Genomic DNA, 6000 nt, shown 5'->3' with positions numbered 1-6000 from the left:
CTTTCCTGCAAGGCTGGCAATAAGTTACTTCCCTGGTGTCACTGCAGTAGACCAGGTGGCTGAGAGAAAAGTGGGGTTTCTGCTTTGATACAAGCCATGCTTTTTGTGATGTAAAGACAGCAAAAGACACAAAGTAGGACTCTTCCCTTCCTTTTCCTGCCTTTCAGTCCTGAAGAAGTGTTTGTTGCTGCTCAGAACAGGACTGGCCTTGTTGTTCTGATGAGATGCACTTGAATGCCAAGTTTGTGCTAGCTCTCTGTCAGTGCTCCGTGCTCATGTCATTGGAGTGAGAGACTTCTGAGGAGGAATCCTGCTGGTAGCCCTTTGGAGGAGTCCTACTGGTAGCCCAATCCTCCCTCTCCTCCTTGCTTCACTGGATTAAGTTGCCTGGGCAGACTGGGGTAACTGGGGACTGTTTGTGGTCGTTTGCAGCCAGGGCTGGAGGGATTGAAGTGAGAATTCAGCACTACCAGGCTGCAGCCAGCTGTACTCACAGCACAGAATGCCAGTTAGAGTTGTAGCAAGTTTTCTTGCTCTCAGTAAATAATTATTATTTCCCCCTGACCTTTCCTTCTGATTCTTCCTGGTACAGACACAGCCTCTCTCTGTTCCCTGCCCCAATGAACGTCTGCACTAGGTCCAAGGCTTGGAGTAATTTACCTGAAGAGTGATACCATTTGGAAACCACTGTAAGTATATTTTATCTCTTATAAAAGACTTCTTGTTCAGCAAAATAAGACATCCTACAAAAACAAAAACAAACTGCAGCACCTGTGAGCCTTACTGATGAGGGTAAACTAAGTTTTGCTTTTGAAATTTGCAAGGAAATATGTGGGCAAAAAGTATGTCAGTAAAAAACTGTTAAATATTTAAGTCATACCCTCACAGCATAGTTCAGCAATGGCTGGTTTGATCTGCTTGTATTTTTTACTTTGGCAGGTTCTCCATACTTACTGCTCTAGTTCGTGCTGTTCTAGTTGGTTCATCCATGTTTATCTTTGCAGTGTTAATCTTCTTTTTTATTCTTGTTACTTTTTAATGAGACACCTTATCTCTCATTGGTGTTTCAGGCAATACAGATGGAATCTACTGCAACTTCTTAAAGGTTAACAATGTTCTTTCTGGGCCCTGAGACATTTATGACTTAAGGCCATTACAATTTGGTAGATTTGGCTGGATTACATAGGTAAAGTTGCCTGAGAGAATTCTGACTTTGCATTGTGGTTTCATTATGCTCTGAAATGACCATTTGCCTGATATTTGTACTTTCTCCCCCATAAATATAATAGTTTTTAATTCTTTTGATCAATTCTCAGTAATTGTCAGTACTGTCCCAGTGTTTAGCATAGCTGACATGCCCTGATGTTACAAATCAGGCAAGCTCTGTAGTCAGGACCCAGCTCTCATGAGACTTGTGGTTTAGATGGAATAAATTGACAAATTTGGGGCCATATAAACCCTACCTCAGGCCTGAAAAGGACCCAGAAAATTTCAATCTTACTTTAACTTAATCTCTGAGTTTAATTTAATTATGTTAATCAGTCTCCTGTAAGGGATTTTGGAGTTTATTTTACTTTTCTGTGTTGATTAAATTTTCCAGGCTTTTATTGCACTAGAACATTGGGTCTCTCTTGTCAGTTTTCTGTGCCTCCCATTCTTGCTTTGCAGTGTTCTGCTGGGATTTCTCTTTCATATTACATTTTATGGTGATTTTTTCAGGAGTTTGTGTTTTCCATTGTATGACAAAAACTTGCAATCAGAGATTTTAAACAAACTGCCAGTCATGTAGCTGCAACAGCATGAAGATCAATGTGGCTGCAAAATCATCAGAGGAAGCTGTGTGAATATTCAGGCAGTCAGCCTGTGCAGGACTTTTAACTACTGAAGCAACACTTCTGGCAGGAAAACAGGGATGGATCAGGTGATTTAAAGGGAGCTTGTTTTGGGAAGCTTCACCCTCAGCTCTGGCACTCAGTGTGCCCTGAATTTTGGGTGAGGTCTCTGGGCAGATTTTAGTGGGTTTTTGTTGTTCTTTCAGTCCTATTTTTTTATATTCACTGATTGTACTCATCTCTCTCTCTTTACTTTGTCAGTTTCTAAATATGTATTGTCAATGTCATGTCTGGAAGAGACACAACACTGGCAGTGATAAGCACTGATATCAGGAGCTGTGTTAGTCGCACACAGGCAGATAAAGAATGTGCAGCAGAACACTCAGGGAAAATATTGCTTAAAATCAGACGTGAACCATTTTCACACTCTTATTTTTAGGATTTGAAAAGCTGGAGGTTTTGGTTTTTGTTGGGTTTTTTTCAGGGTTTTTTTTTTTCAATTCTACTCAGCCCCTGTGAATTACTAAGGTTACAAACTAACTGTGCACCAGTAAGTTAAGTGCAGTGCTTGGACACTACAGGCATCTCTGACCTGAGGGCACTTAGTATAAGGTGATGCCATAGCTGTGAAGAGGCGAAATAATGCCTGGAACATGGGTGGGCAGACTCAGCCAGCAGCAGCACTTACAACAACATCAGCAGCCCTGTGGCATGTTCCCTCTGTGCTGCTTAATATGCAACGAACAAAGGTCTGGTTGGTAACCCAGCCCTCCCTGTATTCAGAGGCTGAAAACTGCCTCATTATTGTTCATTATGTAGTATTATTCTCATGCAGTCACATTATCATAGCTTCCCCTGAGAGCCAGGATGCTGCTGTGGGCTCTGCACAGCTACACTGGTTCCTATACCTGAGCTAATTTGTTCAGTGCTAACCTGATGTCTCTGCAGGACAGAGAGCTATTCCCCTTGTAAGGGAAGGTTCAAGCATTAGTTATAGCTGCTGTGTGAGAAGTACAACATATACTATTTTTGTCTATTTTTGACAGGAACCAGGTTTGCTGGCCCCACTGTGAGAACGTGTTAACTCATCCAGGGGAAATTCATTCCAAACTCAAGTAATGGTTGCAAAGGAGTACATGCAAAGAAATCAACTGTGGAGAGCGAGTGGAGGGTTGAGGGACAGAAAGTTGTATGCAAGAGTGGCAGCAAGAAAGGGGAAGTGTGGCAGGGGTTTTAAAGGCATTCCAAAGCTCAGAGGTAGTAATTAGTTTCTAGATAGCTTTGAGGTTAGGACATCCAAAATATTACCCATTCTGCCTTCAGATGAAACAGAAATGAGCCAATTCTAGTTTACAGCCAGTGCCCAGATCATTGCAGCCGCTGCATCATTGTGAGTTGGCCACCATTTGAGATCTCGCTCTGTGACAGTGCGGTGTTAAGGTACACAGAAAGGAGCAAATTCCTCAGTGCAGTGAGGATGCTGACAGAAAACAGAAATAATATGATGGCAGTGATTGTATACATTTTGCTTTACACATGAGCTGACAACTACTGATACACACAGTTCAGTTCAGGAAAGACAGGGGAGGCAGTTAGCCTACTGTTAGGTACTGGAGAGCATACAGTGAAGAAAAAAGATAATATATATTAAGTGGTGTAAATTAACATCACAAAAAAACCCACAATAAATATAAGGGAAGGCTAAAAGAGAATACCAACAAATGGAAAGTACATGGACATAGGACAGAAAATTTAAAGTGATAGAGTAGGTAGGATGTTTAGAAATAAAGTGGATAAATCTCCTGTAAATCAATAGCAAATATAAATTCTGCATGGGCCCTCTAAATTTTCAAAGTCAGTATCTTTTCTGCTCCCAGCTTGTGGGATTCAATGCATCAAGTCCATGTACCAAAGTGCCATCTCTTTGCTGTATTGCCCTTCTGCCATTCTTCACAAGGAGCAAGGATGGTGATGGCCCTTTGATAATGCTAAGAATGAGTTCAGTATTGGAAAGGACTTGTATTGCACCCCAGGTATGTATAGAGAAGGAGATAACCAGAGATCAGAACAGAGCCCCTTACTCCAACAGCACATTCCTAAGTCTCTTGCATTCCAAACATGGCCATTGCTGCCCTTACTAACAAGCAAATAGCAAACGGCTCTTTTCCAAGATTAGTATATAGAGAAGAACGTAGTCACAGGAACTAAAGCAGCAAGGTAGATTAGCCCTTACTACTGAAATAAGCACATAGTATTGCAAATCAATGAAGTCCAGAGATGGGACATACATAGGAGTAATTTGGGAAGGTTCCACCAACACTTTTTATTACTTGTTTCATTCTTGCTCCTACCCTTGTTCTTTCAGGGTTTTTGATGTTGCTGTAACAATTCACAGTTTTCTAAAGTTTGTGTGTCATTTTTACCTTCTGGACCATGGAGATATATTAGAGAGCTTGCTGATGGAAGTGTTCATAGAAGTAGTGTGCAATCAGAAAAAAAATTAGGTTGGAAGGGTCCTCTGGAGGTCTGTAGTCCAATTCCCTGCTCAGAGCGGAGCTGACTTCCAAGCTGGATTAGGTTATTCAGGGCCTTGTTCAATTAAGTTTGGAAAATCTCCAAGGATGGAGATGCCATAACCTGATTGAGTACTTAACAATTCTCCCTGTGAAGACTTATAGGAAAAAGATAGCAATAGAAGTAGACCATATAAGAGAATGTAAGAGTATTTAATTAGAATATATAGGTGAAAATCATGGCAATAGGAGCTTTCTGTTGGGGTGATAAGGTAGAACAAAAGAACAGCAATATACTTACAGTAACAGCAGGATTTCTGTGACTTTGCCTTTGCTGGCAACAGTAGCTGGACATTGCAGACTGGAGAACTTTGTTTGGGTTTCTTCATAGGTAGTTTTGATCACAGTATCCCCAGGATTTTTCTTTTCTGGAAAGCTTTCTTTAGATGCTTAGCTGACTTTGCTGATTCCTTAGCTTCCCTCCTGTGGAAGCCTGCATCCCTTTCAGGTGGTAGTGACATACAGCCCATGTCTGAACAGTGAGAGAAATGAGATCCTGAGGAGAGGTGTCATCTCCAGCGCCAGTCAGCACCACTACTATATTCTTACCATCCTAGTGAGCAAAAGTCATCGAGCTGCAGGACTGCAATGTGGAAAAATGATGACACAAGAGCTTCTTGATAACACAGTGTCAGCCTTAGGAGCAAAGTAGAAAAAATATGGGTTTGAATAGAAAGAAGCAGGGGATGCTTTGCACAACCTTCTTGGTGTCACTACCTGTTGCTATAGTGTTTTTAACCTGTCCCTCTAATGAGTTTTGAAGGCCTGGGAGGCACAGGATCAGCCACAGGATGAAACATCAATCAGTATTTGATTTAACAACAGAACTATAGCTGTGCTAGTTGACTGACAAGTCTTATTTACTCAGACTTAGCCCCCACTCTGCAAAAAACAGCAGTCTCCTGCCCAGGCCAGGCAGCATTGTGTGTGAATAGACCTGGAGTCAGAGGCTGTATTCCAAGCATATAACTTGGCTTAACTCTGAGCTGAAAACAGACTTTAAATACAGCAGTTCAGCTCCTGGGTACAAGGAACTTCATTGCCTTGTGCATCTAGAGTCCAAGCCTACATACAGCCTTTGTTCCCAGGCCAGAAAGGTGTGCTATCTGAAAGCTGCTTGGGTAGCAATGCTGTAAAAACCCACTGGTTTATGCACAGATTTCCTGCAATCCCCACTGCATGCGGGCTGCGCATGGGAATATCCTGGGCTCTGGAAATGAGGTGTGTGAAGGTGTGCCAGAGTTTGGATCATGCCAAAGATCCATACAAACTGTTACAAACACAACAGTCCATGTACTTTAAAATATACGTGCCCACGTACAAGCTATAGTTTACAGCAGCAATAGCATCAGCCCATCCCGTGGTGTGGAGACTGCAGTCCCGGTAACCCAGAACGCACCAGGGCTGCCAGAAGCTGCGGGGTGATCAGTGTGGCCCTCTCGCTGGCCGTGGTTCACCCGCACAGCCCAGCTCAGCTCCCGGCCGCACCCCGAGGCCCAGCCAGCTGCCACCGGGCCCCTCTTGCTGCCCCTCGGCCGACCCAAGGCATCCCTTCCGCGCCCACCGCCTCCTGGAGGGGCTTTGCGGGACGAAGG

The 6000-nt window shown here is 43.0% G+C and overlaps 1 protein-coding gene across 1 annotated transcript in view; it reads left to right on the top strand.

Moving 5' to 3' along the window:
• The first annotated feature begins 465 nt into the window (after window positions 1–465).
• ZBTB20 (zinc finger and BTB domain containing 20) overlaps window positions 466–6000 on the top strand; it is a 35307-nt gene continuing 29772 nt past the window's right edge. The window contains exon 1 of the mRNA XM_058800560.1: window positions 466–689. The gene's annotated coding sequence lies outside the window, so the exon portion shown is untranslated. The remainder of the gene's footprint in view (window positions 690–6000) is intronic.

Source organism: Ammospiza caudacuta, chromosome 2 (assembly GCF_027887145.1).
Source record: "Ammospiza caudacuta isolate bAmmCau1 chromosome 2, bAmmCau1.pri, whole genome shotgun sequence".
Classification (NCBI taxonomy): domain Eukaryota; kingdom Metazoa; phylum Chordata; class Aves; order Passeriformes; family Passerellidae; genus Ammospiza; species Ammospiza caudacuta.
This window is presented reverse-complemented; position numbering and strand designations above follow the sequence as displayed.